The following is a 24,294-nucleotide window of genomic DNA, read 5'->3' on the forward strand; positions in this document are numbered from 1 at the left end:
AGTGACAGGATCCTTGGATTTATGTGACTGAAATTGCATAACAAATAAACTGGCCCTCCATACACTGAGAAAACTCTTATAAAAGTGTCTTGTTAAATGAGTCTGCAGACCTTTTCCTCTTGCCCTGAGAGAGAGGCCTGAATGAAAAGTCAGCTTAAAACTAGATTCAGATGTGAGAGAGAAGCAATGGGTAGAGGTGCTGTTAAGTGATTTTGTTTTTTATTTTTTTTTGCAGATTGTGTGTGTGTTTTTTTTACAAAAATGAGAAGAGCAGAAAGCATTGTTATGTGTTTTTATTCTATTTTAATAAATTATAATTATTTTTATTTTTTTATAAAAATATTTTTATAAATTATAATCACTTTAAAAGTGTACTAGTTAGGTGATACGTCAGCAGATGCAGCCACAGTTGTTACCCATGCGCCCCACCAGTCCAGACCAACAGCCTACAGTAAATAGGTAGAGATGTTAGAAAACGGGGGGGGGGGGATTGCAATTATTATTATTCTTTTCAAAAATGAGAAGTGCAGAAAGTGGTGTTATGTGTTCTTTATTTTATCACTGAAAAAAATCACATCTCTAGTAATGGGATTGGACTCCAGAAGAAAACCAGGATTAATTAGTCAGTTACTTAGCCTTGGTCACACAGAAATCTTTAATTGATAAAGTTTGCATTTTTTTTCTTGGAGGGGTGAAGCCCCATTTAGTCCTATGAAGGAACCTCTACTGCTTACAGGGTAGAATGAGGATTAGGTGGTTGGGTAAATGTTCCACAGAAAAGATGCGAAAGAGGCGGGATTGAGGAGGGATTGAAAGGAAATAAGTGAGGTGTCATCACAAGGGCATGATGAGAACTGGATCCAGGCACAAGGGGCGGCTAGGGGTGGGCCTCCCCAGCATTCCGCCCCAGTGCAAAGGTCTGCAATGGTGCCCCCTGTGGGATGTTGCCACCCCCCCATGTGAAAATGGAGGGCCCAGGACCTCCAACAAGGATGGGAAAACCCAGCATGGCTTGACTTGAGTTAAGCCTAGAGTCATCCCCTCCCCATGACTCAAACACATAATGGGGGTATTTTCAGAGTTGCCAAGATGCCCTTTCACAACTCAATAGGACTTGAGTAGAGTTACCCTCCCTTTAAAAGCCTGCCACAGCTCCGCAGAGGGAAGCACCATGAAAACAGTAAGCAAGCACAACCAGACATAGGCAGACTTGAGTCTGCATGTGTGGGGATGAGTGCTGAGTCAGGGAGCCCCTGACTCAAGTGTTTTTCAGAGTCTTCCTTGCGCGCGATTCATGAGTCAACGACTCACTGAAAAATGTGCATTTTTGCTACTCGGTTCTGAGTCACTGACTTGAGTTCCCAACCCTGACGTCCAGTCTATATCAACTCAGGAGTTCATGATTCCTTACAGCTTGAATTCACAAGTACGTTAGAACATAAGAACAGCCCGACTGGATCAGGCCATAGGTCCATCTAGTCCAGCTTCCTGTATCTCACAGCAGCCCACCAAATGCCCCAGATTCTTAAATGTAAGGAATTAACTATATTTTTTCCCTAGTAAACTTTTGGGTTTTAGAAAAGCAGTATAAACAAATAAATGAAATCCATTCGGAATAACACCTTAATCCAGTTTGTTTCCAAACTGGGTCCTGGAAACTTATTGCGAGTTTTTGAGTGAGAAGATCAATAAAGGCAAACAAGCCTTACCAAAAGACACCTTGCCCTTTATGGCTGATCTTTATTGGCATATGCAGCTTATGAAGCACATTGGAGCCATTCTTGACAGCACTTTTGAGTCAGGTCAGTTAATGGCAAGTCTGGCCGTGTCTTGTATGACCTGAGTGTGCATGCAGGACATGTCCAAAAGATGGCAATGTGCAGAGGTTCTGTGGCAAAGAAATCAATGTGGAAAATGTTCCCTTAGGGTAAGAGTTTGAAAATATATGTTATATTATCCAAAAGGGTGTGCTGCTACAAAAGCATAGCTTCAATGTGTTGAGGATCAGATTGTACATCGGTTAAAATGTATTAGTTTAAGTGGGTTGGGAAGTGAACTTTTATCTAAAAAACAGATCAGCACTTTACCCAGAAGAAGAAGAAAAAATCACCAGTTTCTGCAGATTTTGGTAGGAACAGTTTTGGAGGCAAATGCAAGATCACCTTGATTATTTTGCCAGAATAAGCAAAAGGTTTGCCTCTACCAAGTTCAATCTCAGAATATCGGTTAAAAGCATCAAACATTCCTTTCATTGTCAAACTTATCTGATGTTCTCCCACAATATTCAGAAAATTACAATGCAGTGTTTTACTCTGTGTCCAAAAGTTGAAAGTCATTGATGATGATGTTATGTATATATTTGTGTGTGTGTGTGGGGGGGGGGGGGAAAGGGATATATTTGTCAGAGTCATTGTAGAGACACAGGAACCGCAGTAAAAATTTTCTCTTTTGCACTACTTGCATTAGGGCGCAATCCTAACCCCTTATGTGTCAGCGCTTTCCAGCACTGGCATAGTGGTGCAACGGGATGTGTCCTGCATCCTGCAGTTGGGTGTCACTCACAGAGGCCTCCTCAAAGTAAGGGAATGTTTGTTCCCTTACCTTGGAGCTGCATTGCCCTTATGTCAGTGCTGGAAAGCTGGAAAGCACTGACATAAGGCGTTAGGATTGCACCCTCAGTGAATCACACACACCATATTCAGTTAATGTGTTTCACTTTAAAAAAAAACACACAACAGTTTACCTTCCTTTGCCAGTAGACAATGCCCACCACATTTGCCTCCAGTTTGATTGTCCAGAAGGCTTAACAGGCAGCAGATTTATGGTTTGTTGAAAAACACAGCATAACCTTCAGCAGTAAACCTTTTTCAACTACAAGCTCATGTGCTTGGACTGTTAAGTGAATTTAAATATGCTACTGGCAGTGTGAAGAAATAGTTTCTATGCATCATCAGTGCAAGTGTTCTGGTCTGTAAGTGTAGACTGTGATACAACAGCTTGTCCTTTGAATGTATCCCCCCTCCCCACGGAGGGACTGAGGGATGGAGACACAGCAGTGCCACCCTGTCAGTTTTGTAAAGACTCTCCTCAAGAGAGCAATTGGCAGTTGGGAAACAAAAAGAAGGGTTTGTTTGCCTGTACTGAAAGGGGGAACATTCTATCTATTCTTAATAAACCTTCTCAGAGATAACTCCCCCACCTCAGGCCTCACAAGCATTCCTGAAAAGAAACTACCCTGTTTTCAAATGTGGAAATTATCCACACAGAATATGACATTGTTCTTGAGTGCCATTGCACTTAACAGGTTTGTTCAGGGCTGGCATCAGGGTTGGTTGGGTTGGACATTGGTTGAGGGCACACACCCATCGCAAGATCTACTTACACAGTACAGGGGGCAGTATGTGTAGAGGTAATGAGGACTGGGACTGCAGCATATGGGAAAAGGTTATTAGACCTTTTCCCCTCTTGCTGTGTTCCTGACAAAAATATCCAGGTGCCCATAAAAACTTCACTCCTGGGTTTAATAGTAGCTCCAAAACGGGAATTTTCATTGGGACTATGTTGCAATAGGAAAGGGTTAAATACCGTATTCCTAGCACCATGATCCTGACACCCCCAACCTCACTGGTGTACTTTACATTTGGAAAAAAAATACATGTTGAATGTAACACGTTTCAGCTCTTAGGCAGCAATCTTACCTGTGATTAAGTCCCATTAAATACTTTTCCATGGGAGTAAGAGCCCAATTCAATGCATGTCTACTCAGAAATATGTCCCATTATAGTCAACGGGACATACTCCCAGATAAGTACGGATAGGATTGTGGCCTTAATCTCATTAAACACTACACACTTAACTGGGAGTAAGTCCCATTAAATATAATGAGACATGCTCCCGAGTAGAAATGGATGGGATTGTACTGTTAAGCAGGCAACACAATACTAAGTATGTTTACACAGAAGTGAGCTCCACTGAGTTAAGTAGGATATGTTGCCTAGTAAATCTGTTTAGGATTTCAGTTTAAGGATGTGGAAAATTCATTGATTTACAGGACTTCTCAAATTTTGCTTTCTTTTGACAAATCTTTCCAAGCCTTACCCCACACACAGAGTTGGTATTAACTCATAACCGATTGCCATTCTCTATCAGTGCTAGTGCTTCCCATTTGAGAGAGTTGCTCATTTGAGAGGGTTGCTCTTACCTGGGAGGATTGCCAATTCTGGAAGAACAAAGAATATTCATGAAGAACCTTATCAGACTTTCATGCATTTTCCATACTTGATCATGGCTATCTTTCCCTTCATCTGCAGTTTAGAAAGGGGGGGACTTAGGTGAATGGTTGCATGACCTATGAAAAAGGGGAGGGCTTACTTCATATCTCTTGGCAAGAGACTGCAAATTATTTTCAAAGTGGGGTGGGGGACAGAGAGCAAGAGAGAGAGAATGAATGCATCTGTGCATTTTGTCTGGCCAGCTCCCACAGTGGAATATGCATCCAAATGTGCATCCCATTGAAATTCAGAATGTTCCTGCTGTACACTGTTCCTGCTGTACACTGTATTATGTTCAGTAGGATGCATATTGGGATGTGCAACACAATGCAAGGAATTTGGGGGCCTGTTCCTATTGGGCCAGCACCAACCCTCCAACAGCACTGAGTATTTCAAACATGCCTTAAAGCACCCCTGCAACACTCACCTCCAGGCCAGTGCTGGCTCAGCATGAGCCCACGCTGAACCAGTGCCAGGCAGAGGCCAGAGCTCCAGGCACATGCCGGGTGGCAGAGTGGTAAGCTGGAGTGGGAGGAGGAGTTCTGGTGTGGGGGGAGAGCAGGGGAAGGTGGGGTGGGAGGGGGTGGAGATGGTGGCAGGCCCCCCTTACGGCCTTGGAAACCTAAAACTGGTCTCCTAGATTTTGTGCCTGCTTGATAGCAGCCGCAGATATGAGGAGACCCATTGGGACTACCTAGCTACAGGGGGTACCCCGAGGAGACCTGGTACTGCTTCTCTGCCCCACAGGATGCAACGGTTGCCATTTTGGCACCACTGCAACCCTGGCTGCTGGGAAGTATAAGAGTGGGCTGTTGGCTTGGTTGCTTTGGCAAGGGGGATCCATTGGCTCCTTTTGGCTAACATTTTTGTCTAATTTCATTGATGGTTTAAAAAATGCCAATTTGGGTTCAGTACTGATTGACACTGATTATTCCGCCCCTATGTTTTAAGCGCTATAACTTGGTACAAGGGTGAAGTTGTTCACTGTCACTGCTGGCCCTCTCTCTTTTGCTTGTTCCCTGAGCCGCCTGCATGCTATGGGTGACAGTAAACAGGACGGCCAAATTGGAAGGGGAAACATTTTAGTTCATTTCCAATTTCCATTATAATACAAAGTTAAATTATTTCAGTGTGCTGATTTAGTGCGCTACAATAAAGCTTAGCAAAGCAACCACATTTCTCTACTTTATTCTTCTTGAGAGTACTAATTAATCTCAAAAGCATTAGAACTAGATTTCTGGAAAAAGATAGCAAACATGATTCTTGGCCTTAACTCTTCAGTGGCTGTCACTGGTGAATAAGCCCGAGTCAACTCCACCTCAACCAGTCCAGCAGCAGCATCACTCTCCTAATTCCATGTTGTGAAAATTCCATCATAAATCTTCTAATAATAAAGCGAAGAAACAACAAGAGCAAAGCCAGCTGATTGCAGAAATACACCTTTCTTGCCACGGCATGGTCTCATTCTGCCATGGACATAATTTGGTGCCAAATAACACTGTACTCCAGGCGCAGACAGAAATCAAAGCAAAGGTTCTATGCAGTTGTTACGAAAGTTGGCTTGCAGTAAATATCAGCCTTGAGTCATCTTATATCTGCATTGCAATTTGCTGTTGATTTGTAATGAAAAGTATAAAAATGGAATTAGCACATCTGTGTGCTACAGGCACACAGATGCCCAGTAGCCGTCATATTAAGTCAATGGATCTTTTTAGTTTTCTTTTAAGTATCAAATCTTGATACTTTTTAGTATCTAGAGTCTGTTTCTAGAGTCTGTTTCTCAAAGGAATGGCAAGCCTGAATCTGATCAACATGCGGCACAATCCGTTACATGTTTACATGCGTTCAGTGGGTCTTACTGCCAACTGAATACAAGTATGCATAGGATCACAGTCTAAAACTTGTAGCTTGTGTATTTTTTTTTTAGCCAGACAGTCTAGCTACAATCTCAGTTAGGAAAAAGAGCTGCAATCTCCATTGTTTCAAGCTTCATACAAGCTTCTTGTGGTTTACATCTGCAACACTTCCTCCTCAACACTCCCATCATGAAGCTAGTGCATATAAGTGCATATAACAGGGAAGGCAGCGGGGGAGGGGGAAGGCAGCAGCGCGATTCCCAGGATCTTGTTGCTAAGGGGGCTGCAGGGGCTGACATGTACTTACCAGCCCCTACTGCAGCCTCCTGGGGGTGCGGGAGCCCTGCGCAACTGTCCATAGGGATGGACTTTCAGAAAGTGAAAGCGGAGCAATCGTGCCCCATCTCTGCAAAACCAGAAGTAGAGCACGATCACTCCGCTTTCACTTTCTGGGGAGCTCTGCAGACGGTCGTGCAGGGTTCCCCACACCGCCAGGAGGCTGCAGTAGGGGCTGGTAAGTCCCTGCAGCCCCCTTAGCGACACAATCCTAGGGATCACATCGCTGCCTTCCCCTGCCCCTGCCCCTTAAGGGGAAAGAGTTCAGGGCCCTCAGGCTGAAGCATCATGACACCCCAGTTTGAGAAACCCTACCACAAAGTCAACTATCCAGCCCTCTGCCTGTAGCAGGAAGTCCTTCAAGAGCACCTCCAGCAGGATCCATACATTGAAGGGAATTTATGGCAAAATTACAGTTGGTTGGAATGGAGTCTGTATTTTTTTCTCCCCCTCCTAACAGATGACAGAAAAGGTCTTACAAAATTTTGGCTGACATGCTAAATCTTCTAATTTAGTATCACTTCAGACAGACAACAGATGTATTATTAAAGCAGTAATATAATCAGTTTGTGTCACTGGTCCAAGACAGACAAAAACCTGTCCTTTTAGCAGAGTTAGACTGTCTGGCCAATTCATTATCAACCTGGAAAAGGATCCAACCACCATTTTAAACATGAGAGACCTTCCTAGCTGAATATTCTGGGGCAGAATTTAAGTACCCCAGAAACACATTTGTGAGCAAAATGCTCAGGTCCATGGTAGCAGCCTAGAACCACAAGCCTTTGTGTATGCATTTAGGAAAGAGGAAAAATGAAAAGCATATTTCATGCTCAGATGCAGAGGGTAGAACCAGTGAGGTGTGACAGATATGGTCCAATTCTAACATTCAATTTATGGCACCACGACAGTGTCCCTCTGCTGTAAATTGGTTGCTGGCAATGCACAGAGTCTGTTAGTGGCCTGCTCCTGCAGCCAGCAACCTGCTCTGGTGCAGGTAAGCCAGCATGGGGGGCAATTTGTGGGCAGGGAGGGGAGTAACAGGGTGTGTTGGGGGAGGAACTAGGGGCATATCAGGAGAGGGAGAGGATGGATCTGGCGACAGTAGAGCATGCCAGATCTTGTCCCCTGTTCTTCTGTCCCTTTTCTCTCCTCAGACATACACCACCAAAATGGCTGGCACATGTCCAAGGAGACACATAGGTGGCCTGCAGGCTTATGCGCAGGTAAGTAAAAATGTGTTTTACTTATCTTTCTTTTGCCTTCAGGTTGCCCCGCCTGCCATCAGTAACAGCATGCTGCATGAACCTTTTTGGCACATTTGGCACAACTAGTGCAGAATGCGGCGGCCCGTGTGGTTACTGGATGTAGGCGGTTTGACTCTGTCAGCCCGCTTCTCCGGGGGCTACATTGGCTGCCCATTCGTTTCCGGGCCCAATTCAAGGTGCTGGTTTTGACCTTTAAAGCCCTATACTGCTCTGGGCCAGGGTATCTTAGAGATCGCCTACTCCCGTATAATCCGGCTCATCCTCTTAGATCATCAGAGAAGGCCTTTTTGCAAGTGCCGCCACCTAGGGAGGTATGTGGGGCAGCGGCAAGAAATAGGGCCTTCTCAGTAGTGGCACCAACGCTATGAAACTCCCTTCCCCTTGACCTAAGAATGGCTCCCTCTCTTGAGACTTTTCGGCGAGGCCTGAAGGCCCTTCTGTTTAAACAAACCTTCTGAGTTCTCAGCCTTTTTAACATCTTTTAAACATCTTTTAATATTTTTTACAGGCCTGATTCTTTTATGATTTGCTGCTGCTCTATGCTCTTTTTACCTGATTTTTTTTTTATCTGACTGCTGTTTTTATGATATGTGTTAATATGTTTTTATTTGTTTTAAATTATGTTTTTAATCTGTTTTAATCTGTTGTAAGCCGCCTTGAGTCCCTTTGGGGAGAAAGGCAAGGTAAAAAATAAAGTTATTATTATTATTGTTGTTGTGATTACAAGCTTCCAAGGTTCCAGACCACATTCCATACAATATTGATCTCCCTGACATTATACCCTCACCTGCAAAGGGCATTATCAAAGATAAAATGAAAAGAAAATTCTTTTTCCAAAACCTTAAGATCCCACAGGACCTAAGCTGAAAGCTAAAACCTACTAAATGAATCTGACCATGAAAGTCTGAGTGTATGCTTTTTGGCATGGCTGCATGCTATGGCATGGAGGAAGAATAGGGATCATTGAGATAAAGGTGATAATAGAGAATGAGCACATGGGATTTGAAATTCTCTCCTTTCTAAATGGTGACCCTTACTGATGGTGTGTGGGGGGGGGGCACTTCACACAATTGATCTGGTGCAGATGGTCGGGGATGATGATGATGGTCATCATCTTCATCAATATTTATATACCACTTTAAAAAAGTTCACAAAGCAGTTTAGAGGGGAAAAAATCAAATAACTAAAATAACTATATGGAGAAACATTTGGTTTTTCTTACACACATACATCCCTCACCTGCAGTTTGAAGTAGTAGAATCCGCAGACACCTGCATCACCTCACAAACAGCTGTGCCAATGTGATGGAAACAGGTTTCAAGTAGGGGCTGAAGGTTCCCAGTTCAATCCTCAAGATCTCCAAACAAGGCTAGGGAAGAATCTTGTAGAGTATCTGCCAGGAAGTGTCTGGCAACACTAAGCTAAGTGGGCCAAGGGCCTGACTCAGGGTGGCAGCTTCCTACGTTCATAAGCAGGAGAAAGCAAACCAGGGACTGTACGGATGTGGGGCTCACAATGGGAGAGCAGGGAGATCCCACTCTACCATTTCCTCAAGGGGGTTTTCTGGCAGAAGGGGAACACATAGCTGGTAACAAACCCTACTCCAAGCCCAAGGTGACCCGAAAAGTAAAGAGATGCCACTGGTAACAGGGGGCATGAAAGAACCAACCCTTTGAGCAAGGGCACTGAAATATATTACAACTCCCAATGCAGAATGCCTCATGCCGAAATAGTTGTTAGGGGTTACCGTGTGAGGTCAGTAATATATGAAGCCCTCCCTCCCTCATTGTGTCCCCAATATCTGCTAAAACCTTTTCCCATTTAATAGGTTGTATACAGAGCTGGCCCACGCAGCAGGTCAACTGCTGTGGTCACGTCAGGCAGCAGATTAATGGGAGGTGACCTCTACTGCTGCTCCTTCTCCTTCCGCTCCCTGGATTGGAAAACGAGGAGGGGGACAGAGAGGAAGAGGAAATGTAGAGGGGAGGAAAGTGATGAGCTAGAACATTGAAACTTGGGAGGAGCAGAGGCCAGCACATCACCTGGTAAGGGAGGCAGCACTTGGCATGCTCCCTCAGGCATCAGGAGATATTGGGCCCTGTTTGAATACAGCAAGGGTGCCCAAACCCTGGTCTGGAGGCCATTTGTGGCCCTCAGGGACCCCAATCCAGCCCGCAGGGAGCCCCAATCTCCCCTGTGGCCCACCAGAGACTTGCTGGAGCCCATGCTGATCTGATACGACTGCACTCAGTGCAAAAGCCAACTGCTAGACCTCTCATGCTTCCTGTGGGCTGAGGACGCCCTCCACTGCTTGCTGTTTCATGTCTGTGAAGCAGCAGCAGCAGCAAAAGAAAGGCCAGTCTCGCTTTGCGCAAGTCCTTTTACAGGTCTTGAGCTATCGTAAAACCTTCATTCATTCATATGTTCCATATAGAAATGAAATATATTCATTTATGTAAATTTATTCAAATTTTAAATGTATTTTTCCTGGCCCCCGACACACTGACAGAGAGACGATGTGGCCTTCCTGCTAAAAAGTTTGGACACCCCTGGTACACATTATAATTTTATCCTTTTCAGCAACCCCCAAGCACTTATTGGAATACAACAGGCATACAGAATAACACTCACACACCCCTTCATGTAGGAATGTCTAGCTCTATTGTACTGTACTTCTACTGAGGCCAAGAGCTTTTCTTTAGTAATGTACAGCAATTAAAAATGGGTAGATCAAGTACATTTTCATCATCAGGTTATTTTCCATCATATCTTATACATCCGTGTATGTGATTTGCTTAGCAGAAAACTGTGATTTGAGGCCAGGAGGCCTGTGCTGTATTCCAGCACAAGATAGGGGTCCAAAGTGGCTCAGCCAGAGGTAAGAGGAAACTCTTCCCCTTACCCCCAGGAAAGCCACCACAGCTCCAATGGATCTTCTCAAACTTGTGCTACCTCAGGAGGTGGCATAAGTCCAAGGAGAATGGAGCAGCTTGCAATCACTCTGCACTGCTCGGGGAATGTGGTTGGCATCTGGCATAACCGCCAGGTCCCAGCCCTGCCTCATGCTCCCTGCCCACCCACCCACTCCCAGAACTGCCCTCTGCCCACCTTCTCCCCGCCCCAGAATGCCTCCCTCCTGTCTCCTCCCCGCCCACTCCAGACCCTTGCATTGGCTGAACTTGGCCGACGCAACCCTCCCCATCAGAGTTGGCGCAGAGGCTAGATTCAGTCTCTGCGGGCTGGCGTGAGTCGCTGCGCCAGCCCAGCCGACTCTTGAGGAGGCACAAACATGCTTTACAGCACATTTGCGACCCTCCTGGGCTGGTGCAAGGGATTGTGCCCTTAGGGTGTAATCTTATATTGGGCAGGAAGGTGGGTGGAATGGGTCAGGGAAGGGAGCTTGTTTGGGGTGACTGCTGAATCCAGACCCCCCCATCCTAGAACTGATCCTGTAGCCTGGGTCCATGCAGACTTGCACCAGTGATTTCACTGGTGTAGGTTTGAGTAGATGCCTCTGTGCCGCAGTGGCTTACCCCAGATAAGGGAACAGACTTTAGGCACCTAGCACCACAGGTCTAGCTGAGAATAACTTATATTGTCTCACGATCAGCTTCTAATTCTGGACCTCTGCCTTCACCATCAGGAATAGGCAACTGTGAGCTGAACTAAAGATTGAATGAAATCTTGCCATCAATTATACATGAGCAAACCTTGTTGACTTTGGTGGGACTTATGATAAATAACTAGTGCCGGATTATGACCCACCTGCCTGTAAACAACTTCAGCTTTCATGGGAAGCCCTTCATAAATTGTGGCACACTCGCTTTCTGATAAAAGTGCTCTTGAAATGATATATTACCACATTTATGTCCCCATCTCTTGTGCCTTCGGGGACAACTAAGTGGGACAAAACACACACTGAGTCATTTGCAGTGCAGTCAATGTTCTGAACATTTGGATGGCACAATAATATTTCTTTCCTGAAGCAGCTGAGGGAGGATGTTTGTGCTGTCCCATACAAACATGCTGCTAGAAGACAGGTGGGTAGTACCTGTCATATGTACAGGTTGATAACATGACATTCTAGACCATATAGGGCACTGCTGGGCATTTACCAATAGTTTTCTTATAAAACCATATATTTTTGATAACTCTTGCCTTTGCTGGTTATTGTCTATCATAGTGCTAACTATGTGGAATACCCTACCTAGAGAAACCTACCTTGCCCCAATGCCAATTGGTTTCAGATGTCTTGGGGAAAAATTGCTTTCTAGGATAAAAAAATTGGCATATCCCGATAATGACGCCTTAACTTTGCGTTATAACAGGGGTCTCAAACCTTTTGGTCAGAGGGCCACATGAAATATCTGGCGTGCTGTGGAGGGCCAGAAAATTTTAAATATAAAATTTAAATAAATAAATTAGAGATGGAACTTAGATGAATGAATAAATGAATGAGTGGGCTCATTCACTCAGCCTCTCTGGCCCTCAGAACACCCTCCAGAAGCAATCAGCTCTGGTCATGTTCAGTCAAGTGGGCCAGAGGCTTTCAGGAGACAAGAGGCTGACCACGGGCCAGATAGAGGCTCGCTGCGGGCCGCATCTGGCCCCCAGGCCGGGGTTCGGAGACCCCTGCATGATAAGATTAAAACATCCACTACACGTCAACTTTCTGTACCACCTAATATCTAATATCATTGTCTGTCAACCATCAGGTTCTATCAAAGTACTGTGGCTTTCAGACTGCCTGGGGAATACGAGGTTCACTTATAAGGTGTTCTCCAATGAGCTAAGCAAATGAATACCTGCCACTATTGATTTTCCTCAGTAAATGCTGTCATAGGGGAATGTTGACTGTGTTGTTGCACACACATACAACAAAGCACAGTGGATGATGGGGAGTTACACTGCTGCTTTGTGTGCACTGATTATGCAGTCTTGTCAGGAGTGGTGAAAAAAGTTGGTGAGATTATGCACTGGCCAAAGGTATATGCCCACCAGAAGGCTCATGTTGACCCTGAACCTTAAATATTAGAGACAAGATGTGCTCAGTGCACCATAAGATGGTGGGTAGGGAGTCTCAAGGAAGCCTATAGCAGCACCTCTTCAACATAGCATTGACACGAACGCTAGATGTGTTCAAGATTCTTCAGCAATGTGCCAGGATTTTATAGCAGACACATGGTGGTTCCTGTGCAGACGGCGTGGAAAGTATCCCCTGCAGGCAGAAAGCTTGAATACTACTGTGATTTACCACTGTGTATCAGCTATCTATGTGGGCAAAATACTAAATGCCATGGAACGCATTGTACAATAACTAAGGGAGGTGGTTATTACTCTTACTAACATATGCTGCAAAATATCAGTTGTTCTGTATCACATGGTACCTTGCAGAGTCAGCAAAGATTCAGAGAATGTTAAAGGCAGAAAACACCTGGAGAGTATTCAGTATAAAAATTTACCAGAATGTCTTAGAGAATTGTTGGGAGCAGGACGTTCATTTATCCTTAATATTGTGCAGGTGTTTAAAGATAGTAGTTCCTGGAAAATTCCTTCTTGTGGCTCAAAAGCGTGATATAACTGGAAAACCGTTATTACTGACCGATTCCACAGCCCTGTGCTTTGATGTTTCCTATGATACCCAATGGCCTTATAATAGCAATTTTTCCTTCTGTTCAAATGACCCCCTCCTCCATCTGGGAAAGAAGCCCAGGAAGAGGCCTCCTCTTGTTACCATCTGCCAGATCTCTGGAATAATGGTATTGTCACTAATGTTTCAAATGTTGTCACTTCATGTGCTAATGCGTTTTATTTGCATGCACATGGAGGATCACTAACCCATGTTGTAATTTGTAACAGTCTCATCTTACTGACAATGTCCATTATGTATCTGATTTGGCATGCAAAGGATAGCAGAGTTATATGCTATATTTCAGAAGCAGGAGCATGTAACTGTCTTTATTCAATGTATGTAACATCCATCATGCAGTCATATGGCCATTGGCATCAGCCATTCAGAGCAGAAATGTATGGTCCTATAATTCTCTATAATGTGATTAACGTGTTGCTTTCTCAACACTGATGGGATAAGTGTTGCTTTATGATCTAAACCTCAGATTCTGATTGACAAACTACGCATTATGTTTAATGCATGAGTCCTGGTGGGCTTTCTGAAGCAAGTAATCACCCTAAGTTATGTGGGGGTCAGACTTATACTACTAAATTTATTGTCAGATAGCTAATCAAGTGTCCACCCCAATATACCTGGATGACATTCCAGGTATACTTTTGCCAGTGCTCTTTGTGAATCATCACTTCTAGTTAGTCATGATGTCACTTGCCCATTCTCTGATCCAGTTCTGTTAAAAACAAGCACTTCTGCACGTAGAAGAACCATAGATACTCAAGTATAAGTCAGTTTCACAGATATGTTGAGGGCAGATTTTGAGTCAAAAATCATGAAGTTTTCTGTAACGCTTGGGTAAATAAGCGGGTTAAACTAAGGGGGGGTGACTGACTATAATTTTGTCTGATTTTACCCAAAGCCAGATCCTGAAAAATAACCTACCACTTATTGTTATCTGTTCTGCTAAGCTCCTGTTCCAAGATTTGCCTGAAGAACTGATGGCCACTTTAAACTAATTAGTTCCCCCAGCTTAACCACAGCTAGATCTAGCAGACTACAAGAACTACCACAGTACCCCAGCACCAGTCAGAAGGAGACTAGTGGCTGGCTGGCTGGCATGTAAGTCTGCAGGGTAGCACCTTCAAGCAGCAGTCCTTTCAGGTACAACAGCACCACCTCAGCTCTCCACCACTCAGCAGTCTCTGTTGATTAGTCCATGCACCAGTTCATGGTTCATCCTCCAGTCCATCAGTCAGGGTGCCAGTTCATGGGTCATCCACCAGTCAGGATGCTAGTTAAAGCAAACTGCCAGTCCATGAGTTAAGTTTGTTAGAAAGTCAGTCCAATAAGTAGAGCTGCAAGTCAATCCACAAGTCAACAAGCCAATAGGTCAGTTTAGTAAGAAAAACAATCAGTCACTTTTGCCAGCAAGTCTCCTCTCCCTCCTCCACTCTGCTTGATTACAACCCACAAACTCTTCCTTCATCAGGTGCTTCTTATATCCTTAGATACCTCATTGTCTCTAGTGGCTGTAGCTGTGCAGCACACCCTCTACTAAAAGCCCAGGCCTTAACCCTGTATTCCCCAGAGCAAAAAGCCACTGCTGACACCATATCCTATCTCCTCGCCAGATCCTCCATGATTCCAATACAATATCTAAGAATTGTACATTCTCTAATTTATTAAAAACATAGTAAAAGATCCTAAGATACATTTTTATTCATTAACTTTTTAAATTCTGGCCTTTACAACCTTTTTGTAAACACTATCAGAATAAGAGCATTGTAAACAACATGCTAGTAGAACCATTAATCAAATTCTTCTTTAAGGTATCTGATACGTTAAGCCAGAGGCTCAACATATAACATACAACTTATAACACATAACTGGGAGTGTGCAATTCAATTCACAGTGGAGAGAAGCTACAAGGAATAAGCCTGAGCAAGCACAGCTACATAGCGTTGAATCTGATTTACTCAGAAGTGGACCCATTGCTTTCCGTGGGAGTCATTCTTAAGTAATGGTGTACTGAATTGTAGCCTCGGGCTTTGTTTCAGATGAAAAGGAGGATTACATACTGGTGTTTTAAAAACCAGACCTCTGTTAAACATTTGCAAAATGGAAGGAAGGTGCAGAAGGGTCGGGTGTGATCCTGCCAAAGAGAACAAGGCTTACTTGAGTTAAATGGAAGTGTTGCACCCTGGCTTACTTTTTTCTCAGGAGGAGTGAAAAGGTTAACTTTGGCTGCAGTTTGCAGCCTTGTTGCCCTGAGACTAATAGCCCTGTAATTATCTCTGCATTATCCTCTTGCCCTCCTCTGGCTTCTCCTGGCTGCAATATGTGCCTGAACAGCCCTGACCCCCGAGTGATCCACAAATAAGGCAAAGAGATGATTTACACTTGATTTATTGGCGTAAATTTCTCGCCTTATAGATGAGTATCTGTAGTAAGCAGCACTGTGTTCAATGTTGTTTCATCCAAGTCATGTAGGGGCCTTGTGTTCTGGCAGCACAGGGCGCTTTCTGGTGATGTGAAAGTTGGGCGGCTGTCACACTCTGCTGGGCCACTGCTGCCAATGGGCAGTGGTGTGACCTGTGCAGCAGTGGCTGTAGAACCTCCATTGGTACTGCTAAATTGGTGGTAGAGGCATGAAGTACAAATGGGAGAGAGAGGGGTGGATCTCAGTGGCAGTGACTTGTGCCTGATCCTACCTCCACTTTTTGAACCCCCCCTGTCCCTTTTCTGTCCTCAGACTTACACCAGCAAAATGGCTGGCATGGGCCCAAGAATATTCATAGGTAACTGGACAGCCTGCCAAAGGCAAGTAAATATTTATACTTACCTCCTGCAGGCTGTATGATTGCCCTCCCTCTGTTGGCACAGCTGCATGATATAATGTTGTGGGACTGGACAGTTATTTACATACCCTACACACCAGTGGGTGTGGGCAAGCAGGCAAGACTTCTTTTCCTCAAACTCCATCAAAGAATTAACTTGATTTGCCTAAGCTGCTGAAACGGAGACCAAGGGCATTAGGTTGGAGAAGGGGAAAAGATGTCTCTCCTGCTGTTGGTTGTGCAGAGTACATGCTATAGGACTTCCCACCAAATATGCAAAAAAAAAAAAAATGTTCTGTCTAGCTGTATTTCTTTGCACAATTAGCTGGTAGTTGAAGTCAGTAGGAGTCTACTTCTGGGTAAGCATTCATAGTATCACACTGAAAGGCTTCCTAGGCAGCAATCCTATACACAGTTTCCTGGGAGTTTGTCCTATTGGGTTTATTCTGAGTAGACATGCACAGGCTTGCACTGCTAGTTTGGACAAGCTCTTGCAAATCTGCTTCCTCCAATCCAGCACCCACTGCAAACACATTGGGGCAGATGCTGCCCAGGTTGACAGCACTTGACTGGAGTTACACAAGACAAGATGCCCTGTTGTGTAGTGGTCAACTGAAGTGAGATGGGGGCTGGGGAGGATCTCCAGCCACAGACCTCCTGGAGAAAATAAGGGTGAGGTTGAGGCAACCCAGCATGGTATGGCCTCTGTGTAACATTTGTGCTGCACATGTCATTTGCCCTCTGTGTTGCCTTTCTTGCCCTCTCCCAGGCTTCATCCAGGCTCTTTAAAAAGGTATAGTAGCACCACCCAGCGTGAAGAAGACAACACCTATAGGAAAACAGCTACTAATTGGGGAACTGGCAGAGAAGATTCTATTAACTGGCATGAGGTGAGTGGCAGTTGGGGCAGGTGGGGGGAATGAGAGAGGGAGAGAAACGGGAGTTTCTGAGTGTGGAAGGGGTGGTGAAGAAGGCCAAATGGAGGATGGAGGGGTAGAATCAGTGGTACTCGCGTATGGCCGGATCCTCTCCCTTTCTGTCATTGTTACACTACTTGGTTCTGCACCAGCAAAATAGCTGGCATAGGACAGAGGAGACCTCCTGGAGAAAGCAGAGACTTACCCAAGGCAAGGGAACAAAAGTTCCCTTATCCTGAAGAGGCCTCTGCAACTGCCCCCCACCTTAGGATGCAACATGTGCACCAATGGTGTGCCTGCATCAGATGGAGGGAGATAGGTAGGCTTGGGCTAAGAGGCACCTTTGAAGTGGTGACAGTCTTAAATCTAGTAGGGAGAGAGCAACTGCCCCTAGCCCCGGCATTGCATTTTTTCTATTGTGTCTCTTTCTTGTATCTATTTTAGACTGTGAGCCCCTTCAAGACAGGGAAACATCTTTTAATATATTTTGCTATGCTAGCAGCTTTATGAACTTTTGTTGAAAGTTATAGGATAACAATAACATTGACACTGATGGTTCATCCTCACTGGCAATCTTTCCAATGTGGCCCACACTCGCTCCATGTTTTTTGGTCTAGTGCGACTGTTGTCCAGTGTGGCAGTCCCTGTTGTTTAAATGATCTGGAAAAGGTATCTGACCAGCGAGTAGCTGGTCGGCCAATGGTTCTTTTGATGTGATACAGGATCCAGTGCGTGATTCTGGTGCTCCATTGGTCGTCTGTTCGGTGGATGACATGTCCTGCCCCTCTGTGCTTTGCAGAAGCCATGTACTTGAGCGGGTCGCGGATCTTGGATTCTTGCCAGAGATCTTGACTTCTGAGACCATGTTGCCATTGCTTTTGGCAGTTCGTTCCAGGGAGGCATCTTTCAAGTGCCCGGTGGGTGGTTTGCATGGCAGTAACTATGGTCTTGTTATCGGCCCATGTTTCTGTGGCATAGCAAAAAGCCGGAAGTACTATGGAGTCAAACAGGTGGGCTCTCAGCTGCGGATCCTGGATCTGACTGGTGACTTCTCGAATTGATCCCATGGCAGCCCACGCAGCTTTCCTTTGTCTCCCAATCTCAATCGTTAGGTTGTTGGCCATGTTCACTTCACTTCCCAAGTAGATGTAACTGTCAACTTTACACAGGGTGGCACCACAGAGTTGCACGTTGCCGTTGTCGCACCATTGGTTGGTCATCATCTGGGTTTTCTTCATATTCATCTCCAAGTCGATAGCTTTGCCTACTTTATTCAGCTCGTTCAGCATCTCATTCATCTCCATTGTATTGTTGCTGATAAGTACGATGTCTTCTGTGAACCACAAGTTTGAGAGCTTCTTTCCATTGATCAACAGACCCTTATGGTCCCAATCAAGTTGGTTGATGGCATACTGAAGGGCTGAGGGGAAGAGTTTCGGGGAGATGGTGTCACCCTTTCGGACTCCTTTTTCAATGGGGATGTGCAGCTTGCGGTCAAAAAATTGGATGGTTGTTGATGACCCAGTGTTGCATTGTTCTAGAATGTTGATATACGATGGGTCCACTCCAACGTGCAGGAGAGAGTTGAGGACAGCATTGAGTTGAAGGCCTTTTTGTAGTCCACGAACGTCAGTATAAGCGGCATCTTGTGCTCTCAGCATCGCTCGATCAGCTGGGTAATGCTGTGGATATGATCCATGCGGCAGAAACCCTTTCGGAAGCTGGCTTGTTCCACTGGCTGGTATGTGTCCAATGTTGACTCCAGTCGGTTCAGGATGATCTTGGTAAAGACTTTGTAGGGGATTGATAGCAAAGTGATTGGCCAGTAGTTGCTGATGTCTTCTTTGTTGCCCTTACCATGCATTCCCCAATAAATACAGCCGACAACAGGTATGGGATTAAATGGGCCACTTTATTAACTTACAACAAGCGCAACAAGGCAAAATAGGAAACAATACCCAAACTAAGTGCGGGGTTCTAAATGGGGGAAACGGCCTAGCCGTCTACGTCCCCCAGTCTCATGGGGCGTCCACCCAACTCCAGGCGTAGCTCAATTGTTATTAAGCCCGCCTTTCACTGTCGCCCAAAGAGGGTAAGCCAGCCAAACTACTCTGCCTTCAGGTCACCCCTGCAAGGCCCCAAAGTTCAGACCAGGGGCTAGCCAGCCTGCCTCCTCGAGCCAGACAAGCATCCAAAGAGCGGTTCTGGCTCACCCCTGCCCTTGCTGGCTTAGATTGGACGCCGGAGAAGGTCTTCTGTCTACCCACCCCGCACTTCTACCGCCACAAGGGAGGGTTAGCCTCGGGCTTGGCCTTCCCTACACCCAAAAAGAGGGCCAAACCTTGTTGCAACTCTGAAAGAAAGCGCCCATAACCCATAGGAGAAAGGTGAACCCCATCGCCACGGTAAAGAGCAGGCTCCTCAAAAGCAATGCTGGGATGATGGATAGCCACTCCACCAAGCTCCGTGACGACCCTGCCCAGGTAAGTGTTGACCCTTTTTCGTGCTACCTCAATTCTTTTTACACAACTCGCCCAGCGCCAAATTCTCCTAGGCAGCATGTCAGACCACAGGATAGTAATCCCGGGAAACTGACAGACTAATGAGTCAAAATCCTTGCGGGCCTGAAGCCTCAAGGACATGGACGTCCTCTGACCCAAGTCATTTTCGCCCAAGTGCACCACGATTACCTGCGGCAGCGGGTTAACAGCAATGTACTCCAAAATGGCTGGGAAAAATTGGCCCCAACACATACCCCTCTTGGCCAACCAATCAATGTGCGCAACATCACCCAGCGCCAGCTGAGAGCCGAAACTGGATGACATGGCATGCTTCCGGGCCCAAAAAACTATGGAGTGTCCGCAGATCAAGACCCTGGCTGGGCAGCTCCTTCGCGGACCTGTGGGAAAAAGAAGCACATCGTGAGATAAGCTCACTGGACAGGCCAAGAGAAAGGAGGAATCCTTCCTCTGCTCTAATACTCACTCCCATGGCCAGTCACGGACAGTGACCTGGTCCGCCTTAGCTAACTTACAGGACCCCACCTACCCCTTGCGCCGACACTGGCGCGGCAAACGCCCTCCAAGCGCTGCCAACAGAGCCTATGCGGCTCTGACACATCTTGCCAACACTGGCACGGCACACGCCCTCTGAGCGCTGCCAACAGAGCCTACTCGGCTCTGACACATCTCGCCAACACTGGCGCGGCACACGCCCTCTGAGCGCTGCCAACAGAGCCTACTCGGCTCTGACACATCTCTCCAACACTGGCGCGGCACACGCCCTCTGAGCGCTGCCAACAGAGCCTACTCGGCTCTGACACATCTCGCCAACACTGGCGTGGCACACGCTCACTGAGCGCTGCCAACAGGGCCTACCTGGCTCTGACACATTGTGCCAACCTGGCAGTGCACACATTGTGCCCACTGTCGTTGCACACAGAGCCCTGGCGGCACCTTTATGCACTTAGAATTTAAAGGCACCAGAGCGCCATCTACCGATGCGCCTGATGCCCTGGGGGGAGAAACCAATGCTGGCTGCAATGGATGCTGCCCCAATCCTAAATGAATGCTGCCCCAATCCTAAATGGATGCTGCCCCAATCCTAAATGAATGCAGCCCAAACAATTCAGGCCGCAGGCCTAATTGAGACTGTGCTCGTTTAAAAAATGGCCCGAAACTGGTAAAGGGGAAGGGGTGGGGCGATCCTCGTGGCGGAATAGCGGGCCCACTCCTGCAGGAGCCATTAAGCAGCACTGTTCCCTGACAGATACGGGACAAAGACACCGGCTCGGAGCCTGTTTCAACTGAATCCACTGCCCACGCCCTAACTGGTATGTTATGGATAAACTCCCAGACCGTGACACACAGTCCCCCCACTGAAGGACTCTGTTGGGGGGGGGGTAAACCGTGACCTAACCAAAGCAGCCGTGGGGGGCCTGGGATCCGGACACAGCCTGGCCGCAAGGCCAGCAGCCGAAAGCGTTCCCCCTGAAATCGAGAGAGAGCGACGGCCATGCTATTTTCAAGCCCAGGCTCATGTCTGGCTGATAAAACAGTGGTGATAGCAAGACACTGTTTGACAAAGACTCTAACCAGATTCATAACCCGGGACCCTAGGGCGCTAGTCAACATCCCTATCAGCTTATCTAATTTGTCCCTTGGCAGGCAGTTGGTCTGTGTAACCGAGTCCAAATTGATACCTAAAAGGTGAGCTTGCCAAGAGGGGGGCGCCCTCTGTCTTCTCGTGTGCCAGGGGGACCTCCAGCTGCTCACACAGCACTGTAAAGTCACCCAGGAGCCGAGCACAGACGCCAGACCCAGATGGTCCCATAAAAAGTAGTGGGCAGTGGATCGTAACACAGTTCTGAAACGCACAGTCATTCCAAAATGTACTGGACGCCTCAAAATCTGAACAGGAAATTGAACACCCCATTGGCAATGCTCTATTGTCTGGCAGAAATCCTGGGGGTGCACTAGAAGCAATCAAAAGGCAGACTGAATATCTGCCTTGGCCATCAAGGCCCCAGGGCCACACTTCTTGAGGCAGGCAACCACCTCGTCTAAAGAAGTGTATCTGACTGAACACTGGTGGGTCAGTATCCCGTCATTTATGGAGGAACCCTCCGGAAAGAACAGGTGGTGAATCAGTCTAAATTGGCCCAGGGCTTTTTTAGGCACCACACCCAGGGGGGGATACCTGCAATTCCTCCACGGAGGAACCGCAAAACAGTCCAGCTATTCTACCCGCTTCTAACTCCTTGGCTATTTTTACCTCGCACCACCTCCTCAATGTCAGTCACTGACCGGAGGTTGCGAGCGAACGTGGGGCTAACTGGAGGCGGGGCTAGGATCTCAAAACCAAGCTGAAAACCCTCAAATACTCTGGCTGCAGAACGATCTGTATAAAATTGCAGCCAGTAAACCAAGGAGGGAATCTCAATTGGCGTCGGGCCCTTTGCCAACACCAGTTGAAGGTCCACCACCCGGCTTTTTACCACGGAAGGGGCGGAAACCTTGCCGTGGTCCACTGATCCATGGACATTTTGCCACGGGATGCCCAGCCCCACACATGGGGCAGCCATGGGAAAACGAACATCCTGGCCTGTTGCATTTGCCAGTGGCATTAAATTGGAAGTAAGCGCGAGGGGATTGAACCCACTGCGCACCCTCAGGTGAAGCAGGCTGCTCGGGTCTGGAACGAGCAATCAAATGCCCGCTATCCACCTATCCCCCAACGTTGCCCTAGCCGGTAGGACTAACTGCACCCAGAGTTCCCACTGGGGTATAGTCCAGTCCAAAGATGGGTCCTGTGCGACTCTGATGCGAAATTGATGGTCATAAGCCATCCAAGCTGCACCAGCATGATCACGCAAAGCGCGATGAATAATGTCCAGGTATTTGAATAGTTTCCCCGCCTTTTTGGGGTGCAACTGGACAGTGACCCCAGCATAGACAATGAACCCATTCAGCCAATTGGTCCAATTCTTGTCTATCTTCCTCTGCCTGACGGTTTCCTCATCACGCACAGGGTTTCCCACTTTGGGGGTAGGCTCAGGCTCAATGTGAAGGAGACTGAACATGTCCACAAAGTCACCTCGCCATATCTTCTCCTTGACCGACATGGCGAGGTGAGAGCCCAGAGGGATGGCGATGATGCCATATGAAACCGTAGGCTTCTCCCTCTCCACCACCAATCCCAATGACTCTTCCCCCCAGTCCACATCCTGCTGGTCCAACTCTGTGTTGGCCATGGCAGGATAATGACCACACCAGGGGGGTGCCCTGCTGGCCCTGGGACCAGATTTGGGACAGGGATATGTCCAACCCAGGGCCCAGGGGTACTGGGGGTAATAGGGCCCTTGCCAGAAGGAAGGAGGCCCCCAAGGAGACCAGGGCTGATCTGGTGCAGCCCGGCTAGGTGCCCAAGGAATGCCTTCCTTGTCTTCCCACGCAGACTCTGCATTGTGAGCAAAGCCCGCCCACGGCTCGCCTTGCCCATCGCAGCCACTATTAGCCTGTGGCCGAGGCCTTTTAACAGGACAGACCACCTCCTCCTTTGCCTCTAGGGTGTTGCCGTCCTGCACTTCGCCCTCCTCGACAGTAACGTGCTTGTCCTCCAAAACATGAACCTGCCGGGGAGGGAGAGAGGCCCCTTTACTTATCCTACTTGATCTGCGAGGTACAGGGACTGCCCTGGAGCTGGAGCCCCCATCACCCTGCCCCGCCTTGCGAAGGGCCCTCTCTTGTTTTCGCGCGTCATAGCGAGCCGTTACAGCCCACAACTCTGCAATTTGATCATCCTCATCCGACGATGAGGGAGGGGAGGGGAGAGGCCAAGCTGGAACTGCCTTTTTGGCCGCCTTGCCACCCGACTTCTGGGCTTTCTTCCCCATGTCCACCCCCTGTGAAGAAATATCCCAGTAGGGGCCCACCAAACCCTGTGTTCTAATTTTTTACTGGATACGATACGAAAGGGAGCAATCCGGAAAGAGGACGGTCGTGGCAGCGCCGCCGCCGCCGCAGTTTCCTGCCCGTCATGAGGCGACTGGAGCCCGCTGACTGAAAGTCCCCAACTCTGTAAGGCAAAAAACCCTAGGGCAGTTGAAGCCCTCAAAATGGCCGCCGGTCAAATTTTTATTTTATTTTTATTTATTTTTTTAAAGTTTAAAAATGGCGGCGCGCCACGAGGCAGGCCTAAAATGGCGGCCAGCCACGAGGCGCCCCCCCAATGGCTGCCAAAATGAGGCCCGAACAACCTCCGGGTCGTCGCCTGGGCGGCCCTTTGTTGTTGCCGCTCGGTCAGAGCGCGCAACGGCCCCCCCAATGACAGTCCCTATGCAGAGCGCGCAGCGGGCCACCCCCCTTGATGGCACTCTGCAGAGCGCACAGCAGCCCCCCCACGCAGTCCGCAGAGCGCGCAGCAGGACGCCCTCCTCACTATCGCTCACGGGGCTGCTTGTCCCTGCGCCCTGGAGCGAAAATGCAGAGCACGCAGCTCACTCCCGAGAGGCTGCCCTCTGCCACAGTGACGGGAGCCTGCAAGCGCGGATCTCCGCACCTCAAGCCCCGTCGTGGGGCAGCCTCTCTCCGCTCCTGGAAAAGCAACCTGCTCGGTCGTTTCCAGGAACGGAACTGAGCCGGGTCTAGCACCTGCTCGCTAGATCAGGCTCAGTTGTCCCACCCCC

General features: G+C 47.4%; 1 pseudogene; it reads right to left on the minus strand.

Moving 5' to 3' along the window:
• Nucleotides 1-17,671: 17,671 nt before the first annotated feature.
• On the minus strand, nt 17,672-23,502 carry LOC136638879 (uncharacterized; annotated as a pseudogene).
• Nucleotides 23,503-24,294: the final 792 nt, after the last annotated feature.

Source organism: Tiliqua scincoides, chromosome 2 (genome assembly GCF_035046505.1).
Source record: "Tiliqua scincoides isolate rTilSci1 chromosome 2, rTilSci1.hap2, whole genome shotgun sequence".
Classification (NCBI taxonomy): domain Eukaryota; kingdom Metazoa; phylum Chordata; class Lepidosauria; order Squamata; family Scincidae; genus Tiliqua; species Tiliqua scincoides.